At 41.4% G+C, this 17,566-nt stretch overlaps 1 pseudogene; it reads left to right on the top strand.

Moving 5' to 3' along the window:
• The window catches only part of LOC108943251 (serine/threonine-protein kinase 54-like), a 107,896-nt pseudogene that overhangs the window by 82,803 nt on the left and 7,527 nt on the right, over positions 1 to 17,566 (top strand).

Consider the following 17,566-nt stretch of genomic DNA (forward strand, 5'->3'; position numbering starts at 1 on the left):
ATTCGAGTCGTTCGAAGTCCGATTCGCGAGGCAAGGATTTGTTAGAGCATTAAGTTGCACGCTTTGAGGTAAGTAACTCTTCTAAACTTGGAACTGGGGGGTATAAATCCCCAAAAACGTGTTATATGGTTTGCGTTGGGGTGACACACATGCTAGGTGACAGGCGTGTGGGTATGCACTGTGGTAATCATGATCCGGTTGACTCTTTTGTTACTGGCTAGTTATCAAGTCTTGTCCTATCCGTGAAATCCTTATTTGTTAGAGTAATTGAAATGTGATTTATTGTTAAAAATCATGTTTAGGCTATGTGCTTATTCTATTGAGACCTAGTGAGGTTATTTTTGCTGTTTGAGTTATCTGCTTTAGCTACAATTATGTACTCAGTCATGATCCTTCATTTGCAAATCATATCTCAGTCTCCATTATCATTTACTATTACATTACATGTTCTTATTATTTGGGCTGAACAGTATGAGATTGTGAGCCCTTGAGACTTGAGAGATTGATGACTGAGGTGGGCCTGAAAACCGGGTTGTGAGTCTTATTGTGGATCATGCTGCCAGTCGCAGCAGGCCTTATTGGCTTATTTATTATTGTGGATCGGCCTGCACGCCGCATCAATCCTTATAGGCTTTATATTAGCGTTTGGGTAGGATCCGCCCCTCAGGAGTCTGACATGCAAGCAGTAAGTATAGGCACGGTGATATATAAACGTGATTTGTTGAGGGGCACCTGTACAGTGCTGCATGATTGTATGTGTGATGAGTTGGTATTTGAGATAGACAGATTGATTACTCTGATAGTGTTAGTACTAGGGAATAACACAGTGATACCCTACATTTGACATGAATATTTGATATGTAGGCATAGAGATGTACCATTTCTCATGCTATCTATACTTGACATGTTATTATCTGCGTCGGTCTTTAATTATGAACTTGGGAGCATGTCTAAATTTTTGTACCATGAACGAGCTAAATATGGAAGTTTTCTGAGTTATTGACTGTCATTGTCATTATCTTGCATGTGTTGTCATTATATTGGTTCTTACTGTATCCTTCTGAGCTCATCACTGCTTTCAGCCCAAGGGTAGTCTTGTTACTTATTAAGTACATTGGGTCGGTTGTACTCATACTACACTCTGTACTTCGTGTGGATATCTAGGTACATCAAGATGCGATGATTGCTAGATTATTGCTAGTACTTGCTTGGAGACTTCAAGCTAGATGTACTCGTTGACACTAGATTTTGGGATGGTTGTAGTAGCATTTCAGTTGTTTTATTAGATATTTACCAGATCTTCCGCTGTTGAGTTTATTTAAGCATGTTTTATTCAAATGTTTTGTTGTTATGTGATTGTCAGCTTGCCTAGCAAGTGTGTTACGTGCCATTACGGTAGGTTGGGATTTTGGGGTCATGACAGTTATTGAGTTACTTTCCCATTCGCTATTATTATACTGATATTGTTGTTGTTGGCTATTGAAAATATGTATTGGACCTTGCTAAGCTCGTCACTTCTTTCAACCCGAGGTTAGACTTGCTACTTATTGAGTACATGTGATCAGTTGTACTCATACTACACTCTGCACTTCATGTGTAGATCCAGGTGTTGCCGATTGAGGTGGTTGCCAGTGAGCCATATTCGGATTGTTGGATATTTTATGTCATACCCCGAACCCGGGGAGGCGAGACCGGCACCCGGTGCCTCACTTAACCTAGCGTACCAATTAGCGATTGAGGGACTCTGAACATACAATGTCATACTTTGGCCATGGGGCCACATTGCAAGACAATTTGCAAAGCAAAATATAAAACTGAATGGAAACTAGCTTTGACTAAACATCAATATAAAGCTGGCAAGGCCGTCATAACTACTACAGCTGACAAACCAACAAAATATACATACAAGCCCTACAAGCCCAACATACTGCACTAACTGACAGGATATGTCTACAAGACTCTACTGATGGATGTACTGTGATCGGAACAGGGCCCCGACCTACCCATAACATATATACATATATACACATGATGTACACAAAACCCTAGACCTGGAAACTCTGAAGGACGTGGAGCTTACCGATCAAGCTGAACTCGGGCAACACCTATTGAGGAGGTCTAGCCGTCTGTCTATCTGAACATGTACGCATGAAATGCAGCGTCCCCAGAAAAGAGATGTCAATACAAAATAATGTATCGAGTATGTAAGGCAATAAAATAACTGAAAGCTGAAACTGAACTGATAATATAATATCTGAAAGTAACTGGGAGTCAAAGATGACCTGGAGATATACTTACCTGCTGATACTGACTCAAGTCTCTCAATATAGTAAGTAAAATAAATGTTCGACCCTATAAGGCTCGGTACGTGTAACTGCTCGGCCATAGTAGGCTCGCTCATAGGCGCTCGGCCATACTAGGCTAGGTATCTCGGCCATTCTGGGCTCGCTCATAGGCGCTTGGCCACAATAGGCGCGATATATAACTTACCATCTGATCAGAGGTTGCCCAATAGGGGCCTGCCCACTGATTATAGCTCGATGGTGGTGAAAATACTGTAATACTATATATATATATATATATATATATATATATATACACACACACACACACACACACACATACACACACACCCCCCCTCTGCTCTCTTGACTGGAAGAAGACAATACTTAACTGAATATAAAGTCTCGATACGGGAGAATACTGTAACTTATGAGACTAGGATAATGTACATAAGTTCAGGCCACAGTAGGCGCGGTACTGTAGATAAGAGAGAATAATGTAACTTATGAGACTAAGATACTGTAACTCATAGGCGCTCGGCCACAGTAGGCGCGGTATATAACTTACCATCTAATCAGAGGTTGCCCAATAGGGACCTGCCCGCCGATTATAGCTCGATGGTGGTGAAAATACTATAGTATTGTATATATATAGAGACCCTCTATTCTCTAGACTGGAAGAAGACAATACTTAACTGAATATAAAGTCCCGATAAGGGAGAATACTGTAACTTATGAGACTAGGATAATGTACATAAGTTCAGGAATACAAACTTCTCTTTATGCCTCGTTATCAAACTCGTGTAGTTACGGGATACAACTATTGCACAATGAACGACAAGCTTATTTAATATTAAAACGGACAGCATCTCCCCTATAATCCTTACTTCCTCCAAATTCAAGATAACACCAACAATACAAGAACACAACAATAACAACATATATACATTATTTTCCAACCTTATATACACCAAAAAATACTACAAAACAGACCAACACACCTCAATCTCTTCAAACACAAAACGACCATCGTAGTAGTGTCAAACAGCCTGAAAATATTACGACGAACGACCAGCCCACCACCCTGAATTTATGTGTTGTTTCTCCACACCCTTTCTCCTCCAAAACTCCCTAAAATAGTAGCAAAACACGCAATCCAATAGAACACAAAACAGTCCACAAAATAGTCCACTACAAGTGAATAACTCGAACTCACGGCTTCCGATCATCGTCCCGTGAGTTCTTACAATTATAGAACGACTTTCCATACATCTACAGCAGAAAAAATGGATGAAAGAGATCAGTAAAATTACCTTATTTTTTGAATAACTCAGCTTCTATCTTGGTTCTTCAAACTCAAGGTTCTTTCCTCCAACTAGAACTTGAAAAGGAGAGAAATTCAATTAGGGTTTGTATGCGATTTCTGGGAGGATGTTTGCAGGGGTTTAGGTATGGTTATTGTGCCCTCTTATCAGTGTATTATATGAAAAACATATGCCTTTGAAATGTCTCTTTGGACTACCCGAACTGGCCCATTTTTGGATATATATAATCCTCTCATTTAAGCAAGTAGGTGACACACCTACTTGTCACCTAGCAGTCTACGAAGTATTGCAGAAACGCACATATCTCTCTACTCTGATGTCGTATTGATAAACGGCTTAATGAGTTAGAAAATAGACTCATAGATATTCCATTTTATGGGTGGAACACCCCCTAACTCTAATTATATTGGTAGAAAATCGCAGTTATATTTGACCCAAAAGTTCAGTAAAACTTATGAATGTAACATGTGATGACTTTCATCGATTTTTGTTCCACAACTCTCTTGACCTCAAAACATAACACACGACTATCATACGACTAACATAACTCATAACATAACCTTCTTATCATGTTAATAACCCTAGTCTCACCCCAAAGGTACGGGTTATAACATTCCCAACTTGTCGACTTTCGACGAAACATTATTTTTTTTCAATTCCTTAGCTTCTAAACCTTCCAACCCTCTTTGTACTTGTTGTTCATGACCTTAAATATATGTAACATCCGAGTTAACATGATAACATACTTTATATACTTCTAAAGATTATCTCATTGTGGGTCTTACATTAGTTTACTTACGACGCACTTTTACGTACGAAAATATGGGGTGTAACATCATTCCCCCCTTAGGAACATTCATCCTCGAATGTTTACTCTTAGAGATTTAAGAAAATTTTGCCAGAGTCTCCTCCGTACACTAGATTAAAACCAACCTGCACGCAGCCAGAAAATATGCTATACATGCCACACATGGCCAATGTCTATAAATAGCAACACTTGGCCTCACACAGCCGTCAATTATAAATACTGAAAGTCAAAAATAAGAGCTTACCTGATGACTTACTGGCCTGAATAGAGTTGTGCTAAAGTATCCCATCTCGAGCCATATCTTCAGTTTGAAATAGGTGGGGATATTTAGACTTCATTTCTTCCTCTGCTTCCCACGTCATCTCTTCCACGTTCTTGTTTCTCCATAAAACTTTCACGGAGGCTACCTCCTTATTTCGTAGCTTGTGGATTTGGTTGTCTAGGATGGCAACCGGAACTTTCTCGTACGATAAGTCCTCTGTGATCTGTACATCATCAGTGGGCACCACTCGGGTAGGATCCCCAATGCACTTCCATAACATAGATACGTGAAAAAACGGATGGACAAACTTCAATTCCGAGGGAAAATCTAACTCATAAGCTACTTGGCCCACTCTTCAAATAATCCTATAAGGTCCAATATACCGTGGGCTAAGCTTGACTTTCTTGCCAAACCTCATCACGCCCTTCATAGGCAACACCTTTAAAAATACCAAGTCATCAACCCCGAACTCTAAGTCTCTTCGCCGCACGTCAGAATATGACTTCTGACGACTCTGAGCTATCAACAGTCGCTCCCGGATAAGCTTTACCTTCTCTATGGCCTGCTAAATCAAGTTTGGCCCATGTAACCCAGATTCTCCAACATCAAACCACCCTATAGGAGATCTGCACTTATGCCCATACAAAGCCTCGTACGAGCCATCTGGATACTGGAGTGGTAACTATTATTATATGCAAACTCGATAAGAGGTAGATTTTCATTCTAACTTATTTTAAAATCTAACACACATGCTCGTAACATATCCTTGAGCGTCTGAATTGTGTGCTCGGCTTGTCCATCAGTCTGTGGATGAAAAGTTGTGCTGAGATTCACCTGAGTCCCTAGAACTCTCTGAAATGATCTCCAGAAATGTGCTGTAAATTGGGCCCCACGGTCAGATATAATGGATACTGGTACTCTGTGTAGCCGCACTATCTCCTTAATATATAACTTTGCATAATATTCAGTTGTATATGTAGATCTGACCGGTAGAAAATGGACTGATTTCGTGAGCCTATCTACTATCACCCATATAGAATCCAACTTACGATGAGAACGAGGCAAACCCGTGACGAAGTCCATGTTTATCGCCTCCCATTTCCACGTCGGGATCTCTATAGTCTGCATTAGCCCTCCGGGCTTCTGGTGCTCTACCTTCACCTGCTGGAACCTAGGACACTGGTCGACAAACTCAGCAACGTTCTTCTTCATATCGTTCCACCAGTACAAATCCTTAATGTCATGATACATCTTCGTCGACCCAGGATGAATGGAGTACCACGAATAATGTGCCTCTGACATAATCCTGTCTAGTAGCCCTGCCACATCTGGAACACATAGACGACCCCTGTATTTGAGAATCCTATCTCCCTTGAGCTCTAACAATGACTTCTTCTACTGCGGAACTCACTCTCTCAACTCGGCCAACTCTGGTTCCTCGCACTACCTTTCCTTGACTTCAGCTATGAGAGATGATTTTGCAGTGTTTTGGAGTACAACTCCACCATCGTCATAATCTACTAACCGAAACCCAAACAAGCCAATTGATGAATCTCTCTAGCTAATTGTCTTTTCTCAACCTCTACCTGTGCTAAGCTACCCATATATCGGCGACTTAAGGCATTTGCTACAACATTAGCTTTCCCTGGATGGAGAGAATGTTAACATCGTAATCTTTCAATAACTCTAGCCATCGCCTCTGTCACAAATTCAACTCTTTTTGCTTGAAGATATATTGCAGGCTTTTATGATCTGTAAATACATCAACATGAACACCATATAAATAATGTTGCCATATCTTAAGTGCATGGACAACCGCAGCAAACTCGAGGTCGTGGGTCAGATAATTCCTCTCATACTTCCTCAACTGCCTTGAAGAATACGCAATTACCTTCCTATGTTGCATCAGGACACATCCTAACCTGACACCTGAGGCATCACAATACACGGCATAACCCTCTGGACCCTCTGGAAGTGTTAGAACTGACGCTGAGGTCAACCTGTTCTTAAGCTCTTGGAAACTCTGCTCACAAGCCTCTGTCTGTTGAAACTTAGTTGCTTTCTGAGTCAGCTTCGTCAATGGTGTCGAAAGGGAAGAAAAACCCTCTACGAACATCCGGTAGTATCCTGTTAAGCCTAGAAAGCTACAGACCTCTGTCGGAGTAGTAGGTCTAGGCCAGGATTTCACGGCCTCAATCTTCTGAGTGTCTACCTTTATACCTTCATCGGATACAATATGCCCCAATAATTCTACAGACTTCAACCAGAACTCATATTTAGAAAACTTAGCATACAACTTATGATCACAGAAGGTTTAGAGAACCGCTCACAGGTGGGCCGCATGCTCCTCCTCTGAATGTGAATAAACTAGAATATCATCAATAAATATTGTCATGAGCAGATCTAAAAATGGTCGGAATAGGCTATTCATCAAGTCCATAAATATGGCGGGCGCATTCGTCAACCCGAAGGACATGACAATGAACTCGAAGTGTCCATATCGAGTCCTGAAGGTTGTCTTCGGAATATCTTTCCCCGGAACTCTGACCTGGTGGTACCCCAACCTCAAATCTATCTTTGAAAAGCATCTAGCCCCCTGCAACTGATCAAACAAGTCATCAATCCTTGGAAGTGGTTATCTATTCTTAACAGTTACCTTGTTCAGTTTCCTATAATCGATACACATCCTCAGCGAGCCATCTTTATTCCGCACAAACAGTACTGGTGTATCCCAAGGTGAAGTACTGGGTCTGATGAAACCTTTCTCCAGCAAATATTTTGACTGCTCCTTCAACTCCTTCAATTCAGCAGGTGCCATTCTATATGGAGGGATGGATATTGGTTGAGTTCCCGGAAACAAATCGATGCTAAAATCAATCTCTCGCTCTAGAGAAATACCTAGAAACTCATCTGGAAACACATCTGCGTACTTTTTGACTATTGGAATAGACTGAAGTGTAGGTATCTTAGCATTTGCATCTATAACTCGCACAATATGATAATTGCACCCTTTTGCGATCATTTTCTTCGCCTTCAGATAGGAAATAAACCTACCTCTGGGTGTCACTGTATTACCTAACCATTCAAGGACTGACTCACCTGGAAAATAAAATCTGGCTGCCTTTGCTCGGTAATCAACTGTGGCATAGAAAGCTGCCAACCAGTCCATGCCCATGATAGCATCAAAATCCATCACCTCTAGCTCAACTAGGTCGGTTGAGGTCTGACGACTACAAACTGTCACTGTACAACCTCGGTAAACCCTTTTAGCAATAATCAATTCTCCGACCGGTGTAGATACTGCAAAAAGATCACTTAGTATTTTAGGCACTATACGAAACTTCCCCGCGACAAATGGGATAATATACAATAAAGTAGATCCTAGATCTATCAAGGCATAAGCATCGTGAGAGAAAATGGTAAATATACCTATCACAACGTCTGGTGAAGACTCTTGGTCCTGTCAACCCGCTAAAGCATAGATACGGTTCCGGTTACCACCTGAACTGAAACCTCTGCCTCTGCCTCGACCTCTACCAGCCAAAAATTGAGACTCACGCCCTGAAGGATGCATGGACATAGATGATCATGTTGCTGAACTCGCTGATTGTGCCATACCCCCAAAATCTCTATTTGGGAAATCTTGCATCATATGCCACGGACGCCCACATGTATAAAAAGCATCGGAACCTGCTCGGCATTGGCCCAAGTGTCCTCTGCTACAGATGTCACACCACGGAGAAAATGACCATGTTTGCCATGAACCTCGTTGTCGCTGCAAACCCGATGCCTGTGAGCTCTCACTTGGTCTTGATTGAGTATAGCGGTCATACCTGTAACCCTGTAACTGAGGCAGTGGAGGCCTAGGTGTCCATCCAAAGTACTGGGGCCTATAACTACCCTAAGCCTGGTCCTGAGACCTGGCACATCTCATCCTCTTACGCTGCCCTTGCTCAGTCCTCTCTGTACCCTACTGCCGACGCCTACCCCTTTCTATATTCTGGTAAAATGCCTGAATCCGGAAGATATCCATACTATCCTGCAATGCAGCGGTGGCACATGCCTCGGTCAACTCTGGGGCCAACCCTGCTATAAAACTGTGGATCCTGTCACGCATAGTAACAACTATAGATGGTGAATATCTGGCCAATGAGTCAAAATGGAGACTATACTCTCGAACACTCATATTGCCCTGCTTAAGGCATAGAAATGGATCGACTCGAGTATGCCGGATCTACGGTGGTAAGTACTGGTCAAAGAAGGCATCTAAAGAATTCTCCCAAATAAATGGAGTTGCATCACGTCCCCTGGACCTTTCCCATCTCTAGTACCAAAGGACGGCTATATCTCGGAGTCGAAAAGCTGCCAGCTCAACTGCCTTTTTCTCCATGGCATGCAAAACCCGAAAGATCCTATGAAGCTGATCTATGAAATCCTGCAGGTCCTCCCTCTGATCTGTCCCCGTGAACTCTGGGGGACTCAAAGCAATAAACTCTCGGACCCTTGAACTCCCAAACCCCTCAGAAGATCATGCACTAGCTGATGCCCTAGCCTGTTGTTGTCTAGATACCAAATGTGTCAACAAATGCACCGCACTGGATGTGCGGTATCCCTAGGAATCTCCTCAGGTGGTGGAGTAGCCGGTAATGGCTGAGTAAGGGTCTCACCCAGGGCCTCAGACTGGGCCCCATCTACTGAGGGTATCCTGCTAGTCCTCTCACCTGCTGTTGTATCTCTCCTCTGGCTAACCGTAGTCTTCCTAGTCACCATCATCTGTGTATGCAAACACCAACACGTAAGTTTAACTCAAATTTCTTATAACTCAGTTCTACAGCACTATTTAGATTTCAAAGAAGGGTAACCAGCTCCTAAATTCCCTGTAGTTCTCTGCTTATATAATGTGGTGCACAACACATGAATAAACAAGACCCTACTAGACTCGGCTTGTAGACTCTCTAGGACAGAACTGCTCTGATACCAAATTTGTCACGCCCCGAACCTGGGGGCGAGACCAGCACCCGGTGTCTCACTTAACCTAGCGTACCAACTTGCGACTGACGGACTTTGAACATACAATGTCATACTTTGTCCATGGGGCCACATTGCAAGATAATTTGCGAAGCAAAATATAAAGCTGAACGAAAACTAGCTTTGACTAAACATCCATATAAAGTTGGGCCGACAAGGACGTCATAACTACTACAACTGACAAACCAACAAAATATGCATACAAGGCCTACAAGCCCAACATACTGCACTAACTGAAAGGATATGTCTACAAGCCTCTACTGATGGATGTACTATGATCGGAACAGGGCCTCGACCTACCCGTAACATATATACATATATACACACAAGATGTACACAAAACCCTATACCCGGCAACTCCGAAGGACGTGGAGCTTACCAAACAAGCTAAACTCGGGCAACACCAACTGAGGAGGTCTACCCGTCTGTCTAACTGAACTTGCACACATGAAATGCAGCGTCCCTAGAAAAGGGATGTCAGTACGAAATAATGTACCAAGTATGTAAGGTAATAAAATAACTGAAAGCTAAAACTGAACTAATAATATAATAACTGAAAGTAACTGGAAGTGAAAGATGACCTGGAGATATACTTACATGTTGATACTAACTCAACTCTCTAAATATAGTAAGTAAAATAAATGTCTGGCCCTATAAGGCTCGGTACGTGTAACTACTTGGCCGTAGTAGGCTTGCTCATAGGCGCTCGGCCATACTAGGTTAGGTATCTCGGCCATTCTGGGCTCTCTCATAGGCGCTCAGCCACAGTAGGCTCGGTATATAATTTACAATCTGATCAGAGGTTTCCCAATAGGGGCCTGCCCACCGATTATAGCTCGACGGTGGTTAAAATACTATAATACTATATATATATATATATATATATATATATATATATATATATATAGACCCTCTATTCTCTTGACTGGAAAAAGTCAATACTTAACTGAATATAAAGTCCCAATAAGGGAGAATATTGTAACTTATGAGACTAGGATTATGTACATAAGTTCAGGAATACGAACTTCTCTTTATGCCTCGTTATCAAACTCATGTAGTTATGGGATCATGCCAAAATGAAGAAAGGTTTAGCCTTAACATACCTTATCACACTTTCCAATCAGCAAGTTGAACTCGGCTCTTCGCACCTTAATCTACAACAACTATAATAATACTATCATTAAGTTACAAAAGGTACAACTATCGCACAACGAACGACAAGCTTATATTGTATTAAAACGGGCAGCATCTCTCCTATAATCCTTACTTCATCCAAATTCAAGATAACACCAACAACACAAGAACATGACAATAAAAACATATATACATTATTTTCCAACCTTATATACACCACAAAATACTACAAAATAGCCCAACACACCCCAATCTCTTTATACACAAAACGACCACCATAGTAGTGTCAAACAGCCCGAAAATGTTACGACGAACGACCAGCCCACCACCCTGAATTTATGTGGTTTTTCTCCACACTCTTTCTCCTCCAAAACTCCCTAAAACAGTAGAAAAAACACGCAATCCAACAGTCTGCTACAAGTGAATAACTCGAACTCACTGCTTTCGATCACCGTCCCGTGAATTCTTACAATTATAGAAAGACTTTCCCTACATCTCCAACAGAAAAAATGGATGAAAGAGAGCAGTAAACTTGCATTATTTGTTGAATAACTCAGCTCCTATCTTGGTTCTTAAAACTCAAGGTTTTTTCCTCCAACTAGAACTTGAAAAGGAGAGAAATTCAATTAGGGTTTGTGTGCAATCTTTGGGAGGATGTTTGTAGGAGTTTAGGTCTGGTTATTGTGCCCTCTTATCAGTGTATTATATGAATTAAATAGGTCTTTAAAAGGTCTCTTTGGATGACCCGAACTGGGTAGGTGACACACCTGCTTGTCACCTAGCAGTCTGCGAAGTATTGAGGAAATGCACATATCTCTATACTCCAATGTTGTATTGACAAACGGTTTAATGTGTTAGAAAATAGACTCATAGATCTTTAATTGTATGGGTGGAACACCGCGTAACTCTAGGTATATTGGGAGAAAATTGCAGTTATATTTGACCCAAAATTCAGTAAAACTTATGAACGTAACATGTGATGACTTTCAGCGACTTTTGTTCCACAACTCTCTTGACCTCAAAACATAACACACAACTATTATACGACTAATATAACTCATAACATAACCTTCATATCATGTTAAGAACCCTAGTCTCACCCCAAAGATACATGTTATAACGTTCCCAACTTGTCAACTTTTGACGAAACATTATTTTCTTCAATTTCTTAGCTTCTAAACCTTACAACCCTCTTTGTACTTGTTGTTCATAATCTTCAATATATGTAACATCTAAGGTAATATGATAACTTACTTTATATACTTCCAAAGAAGATCTCATTTTTGTTCTTACATTAGTTTACTTACGACGCACATTTACGTATGAAAATATGGGGTGTAACATCTCAAGATAGCATTGTTGTTCCATTCGCAAGCCTTGGACTCCCCCTCGGTATTTATGTTATTAATGTTCAGTCTTTCAGACAATATTATATTTTGTTTAGATTTCTATAGAGCTCATGTACTCGTTGACACCAGATTTTGGGATGTTTTTTAGTTGTACCATTATTTGACTTCAGTTATTCATATTATTCTGCAATTGAGATTATTTAAAATACTGTTATTTAAATTTATTTATGCACATTTATTTTTGGCTTTCCTAGCAAGAGATGTTAGGCGCCAATATGGCTCCGGTGGAATTTTGGGCGTGACAATACATTCTTTTGCACGAAATGTAAGATTTGCTTTGTAATCACATCCAACTTTAGTCCTAAAAAGAATAAGTCGTTGCTGCAAATATATATCTTGTTAAAGAGTCCGGAGTCGAATCCCATAGAGAATAACATAGTTTCACTCTGAATAATTTCTAAGTTATCAAGTTGAAGGAAATAAACAATTATAATGGAGTTTTCTATATATTAACTAACTAAGAGAATCCCTCAATTGACGGGCTAACTCTAAGTTAACTCCTGAAACTTTGTTTACACTATTCAATCAACTAGGACCTTGTTTCCCTATAAAACGGTACAGTTGAATTTATATGTGGTTTATAGATAAGCGGATCCATTTTATCTCAAAATGATAAATAACTTAAATAAGAATGCAAGACTTAGTATTGAAATTGATATAAGACAACAGATAACTTGGCTCTGGGAACAGAGTTTCCGAAGGCAGTAATAACAATATTAATAAGTAAGAAATAAAATGTGATTGAGCGTTTGAACAGTATATATCATAACTTTATCAAATAATTCGTGTCCCCTACAATGGATGTTGAAGTCACTATTTATAGCTGCATCTAGGGAACAATTTTTTAGGATCAAGCCCCTCTTAAATGATAAATATGGGGGTCATTGATGAATGTGTAACAGCAGGCTATGAATGCCATGTTATCTATAACGGATTACGTATTTAATACTGTAGAATATTCTCCATTGAATGCTACCGGGTGGCAGGCATTTATTTGTCTTTATGAGCAACATTCCCTTTGGGGACAATCAATATTGCTGCCCCAGGACTTGATTTTCACTTGCCTCGCTCTTCATCTGTCTCCAGCTCCACGTGTCTCTCTATTATGCGAGCATTTACTATGAACATATTTTACCCTATACAGATAATCCCATGCTTTCCGGTAGCACATCCTTTTGTCATCGGGAAGTTGGTGAAGATACCTTTATTGGCAGGAAATTTACTGACCCCCTCTGAAAAGCTTCTGACACTTAATTAGATGCACGTCTCTCCGCATCTAATGCCCCGAATACGCGTCATCCACGATTTAGCCATACTTTTGCCGGTTCTCGAGGTAATCATGGTCTCAATTTTAGCCGCTATTCCTTTACTTATACGCTTCAATCTTCTTCTTTTACACTTCATAATTTTTTCAACTCTCTCAAACTCTCTTTACTCAACTCACATTTGCCTTCAACTTCCTTTAACCTCCTTCTTCAGAGAAATACTTACTTTCTTCTTTTAACTATGGCCTCATCTTCCAAAAACTATAGTTCTTCGAAGAACAAAGAAAACACTGATGATGCTTCTCCTCCTACGGTGAGCACCATTATCCCAAGAAAGCTCACTACGGCTAAGGACTTCAAAAAGAAATTCCATTCTGCTAACTCCCGCACATGGGTTGTTGGTGTATATCCTTCTTTCATCCATCCTTCTAGCATCTGTGTCGTGAAGGAAGACTGTGGTTGCCATGACTTAAACATCATTGCTCCTGATCTACCGGATCAGGTAACCTTCCCCAAGAAGGGTTTTACGTATGTTTACACATACCCTTTTACTTTGGGCACGTTTTCATTGAGTAGAGGACTTGACTCCGTAATCTTGGAGTTTTGCTTCTGTTACCAGGTCTGCTTGGCACAGGTGATCCCTTTTGTGTGGCGGACCGTAGCCTGTCTTCGGCGTTTATGCCAGAAGACGGGGGAAGAGCTCTCCCTGGCTCGACTGATGAACCTTTATTTCCCCAAGATTTTTCATGGGGGAATGATAAACTTCAGCAAACGTGGTCACCATGCTTTGCTCATCAGCATGGATGATGACAACGACCATGGATAGAAGGAGCAGTTCGTTCTATTTTCCACTAGGGACATCATCCCGGCCACAACTCCATCCTTTTTTGAATCATGGAATCGTACTCGTAAGTTCAACGTCTGTCCTTTTTTCTGGTTAAACATTATCCCATTCTATCACTAATCCTTTTTCTCATTATTGCAACAGCTCGGTGGACACCACCAAGGGTTGAAGGCTTGGACTAGTGGGTCCAGAAGGTTTTGGATGTCACTATGCCTAAGACCCGCTGGTGGAAAGAACTGGCCCTTAAATATGGGTGAAAGGCCAAAAACCATGGTAAGTTGAACTTATCTTGTTTTTGCCTCACGCATAGGAAAACTGGCTAACTTTCCTTCTTGTTGAATTCAGGTCTTTCGCAGGGATCTATTATCGTCCCTAAGGAGAACGTTTTGGTTGATCTCGTTGATGCAGCAAAGTTACTGCAGGAGGCCTTCACCCGAATGGGCATCATCAGACCTACATCTGGTGCAATTGCTTCCTCTCAGAGTCCCCGGTCGGAGAACAAGAAACAAAAAAGGCGACGTTCCTCTACGGTCGAGGGTAAAACTAAAAAGGCGAAGAGTGTAGTGCCTGAGCCAGCCGCAGACACTGTGGTGATCGATGATAATGGAGGAACCAGTGATGAGGGAACTTCTCTACATAGAAGACGACAACCTTCATCAGCTCAACAGAATGCTCAATCTGTTGAACTAGTTACACCAATCGAGGACGATGTCCAGGCACTCTAAGGGGAGTGTGATATAGTGGAAGATGCCAACTCTCGCTTCTGAGTCCTAGTCGCCTCTCCCGGTACCGTGAGGCTGGGTACCAGGTCTCTTCTATCTTCGGTTGATGAGTAATCGATAACTAGCATTGCTTATGTTGTAGCTGTTACTCAACCTACAATCCCATCAACTTTATCTCCTTCTTCGCCAACCTTGCCTTCGCCACCAGCAAGTGCTACATCATCTCCACCGACCGTAGACACCCGAGAGGAGGATGTCTCTCCTCCCCAATCCCCAGTCCATGGGAATTTGGGGCATAACTATTCTAACCTCTCCGAAGATCCAAAGAGGAGGAGGAGTGTTTCCCTCTCAGTCTCTACCGGGTGCCATCAGCTGTCCAGGCTGGTGGAACTTGCCAATTACCTAAAACCTCTGGTTTCAGAGAGAGATAGGAATAAAATAGAGTCTCTCTTGACAGAGAGTATGGTAAACAAGCCCATGCACAACACAGCAGCGGTACGATCTTTATTCCTTCTACTATTTCTTTTAACTTTGCTACGACAATATTTTTGAATAAAACTTTTGCTTTGCAAGCTAACTTCCTTGCTTTCGAGGGCCTTCAAAGATTGATCCTTGATAAAGAAAAACTCACATCCAAGTGAGATCAATTGTTGGCCAAGCGGGATCAAATTGTTGCTCGCCTCGCTACACTGGAAACACAAGTTGCAGAGGTCGTTGAGTTGGAGGCTCAGTTGCAGCAAAGTGAGCAAGAGGTAGTGACCCTCAGCCAAGAGGCTGCCCTGTTAAGGGTACAATTTGAAGAGGCCAAGGCAAAGTGGGTCGAGGTCCAAAATGTTGTTATTGCTACTGCCGATCGCGAGGCTTCCTCCATTGAAAGAATAAATATTTTGGAAGCGGCCTTGAACTCCAAACCTGAAGAAAATGCTACCATGGAGGAGAAGCATGTCCGGATGGAAGAGAGGCATAAGAAGGTCATGGAGCATAATAAAGTTTATAAATCCACTATCCGTGACCTTTATGTTAGCCTTCAAGCCGCTAGATCCGAGCGGAATAATCTTTCGATCGAGGTTGACCAGCGTAAGGAAGAGCTTCAGTCCTTCATTGCTGAAAAACATATTCTATGTACAACATGAGGAGAAAAACCTTGGAAAGGGCCAAAATGGGTGTCATTGACTTTGATGCGGAGATCGCCAAGGCCCGTGAGCTGGAGTTAACTGCTCGAAGGGGTCTTCCGGTCCAGCCTAATACGACTGACTGTTCTGGTTCCAGTTCTGAGTTCTCGAGAACCGAAGAAGAACCTGAAGGGGTGATGATGAAAGTCAAGACATCGATCCAGCGGAAGATCCAGTAGCAGATCCACATACTTGTCCTGGGGGCACAGATGCTTCTCTTCCCTCGGATTCTGGGATGCAGTAGTTTAGCTTCTTTTCTTCTTTCCACTTTGTTTTTTACCTCACACTTTTGCACTTGTGCTACTTGGTACTTTGTTATATATAAGTACTTTTCATTTATGTAGTGCACAAGTTTTTCTCTTTGCATCGAGTTATGCAAGGCTTCGGGTGCTTTTTTCCCTGATAGCATTTGGATTCCCGGCATAACTTCTTCTCGGATCAACCCTTTACTATGAGGGTTTCATAAGAGAGGGCCCTCTTATGTGCACAATACTCTTAAAGAGTACATCTCATGTTAATTCCGGCACTAGCATTTGAAGTACTTGTTTAACTTTCAAATGATAAAATTAATTCATCGTTCGGGCAAGAAACAAGATAAAAATAAAAGGACTTTACTTTATTCCTTCCATTTTCAAAAGTACATAAGCATTTGTTGTGCTAAAAATAAATTGTCATTACTTGTGGCTAATTTGTACCACTTTTTCTACGGGGCTGGCCGCGTAGTCCTCGGTCCCGATGATACAACTTTGTTCCCAGATTTTGTGGTCCCGGTTCATGTGGCAGTCATGTTGCGGTGTTCTCGTATCATTCCCCCTCCCCAAGTATTCGAATGCGAAGAATGCAAATTTGAACACTTGAAATCTTGCTCCTTTGAAGATCCCACTAGTGAATGGTTGGATAATCTTTGGTTCGATATCAAGCTTCGCTTCCTGTTAGGAATTTTACTACTGAGCCAAAGATTACCTAACCACCCCAGTGACTTGAACTCATGAACGGTTGGGTAACCTTTGGCCCGATAGCAAACTTTGTTTCCCGGTAGGAACTTTGATATTGAGCAAAAGACTATCTAATCGTCCCGTAGTGGCTCATTGCTTGCATTCTTATTTCTACTGACGAAGCTTCCTTTGTAGTATTCTTTCCATTGCTGCCTCGTTAAAAACCTTACCAGAAAAACCTAATTGGGACAAAAACTGGATGAAGGGAAAAAGATTACACCACATACTTTCAGTATAGGCGGTGCTCATCAACAATAGTATCTTTTAAGGTGTGCCACATTCCAGTTGCTCGAAAACTTTACTCAGTCTTGATTTTCCAA

This window comes from Nicotiana tomentosiformis, chromosome 8, assembly GCF_000390325.3.
Source record: "Nicotiana tomentosiformis chromosome 8, ASM39032v3, whole genome shotgun sequence".
NCBI lineage: Eukaryota > Viridiplantae > Streptophyta > Magnoliopsida > Solanales > Solanaceae > Nicotiana > Nicotiana tomentosiformis.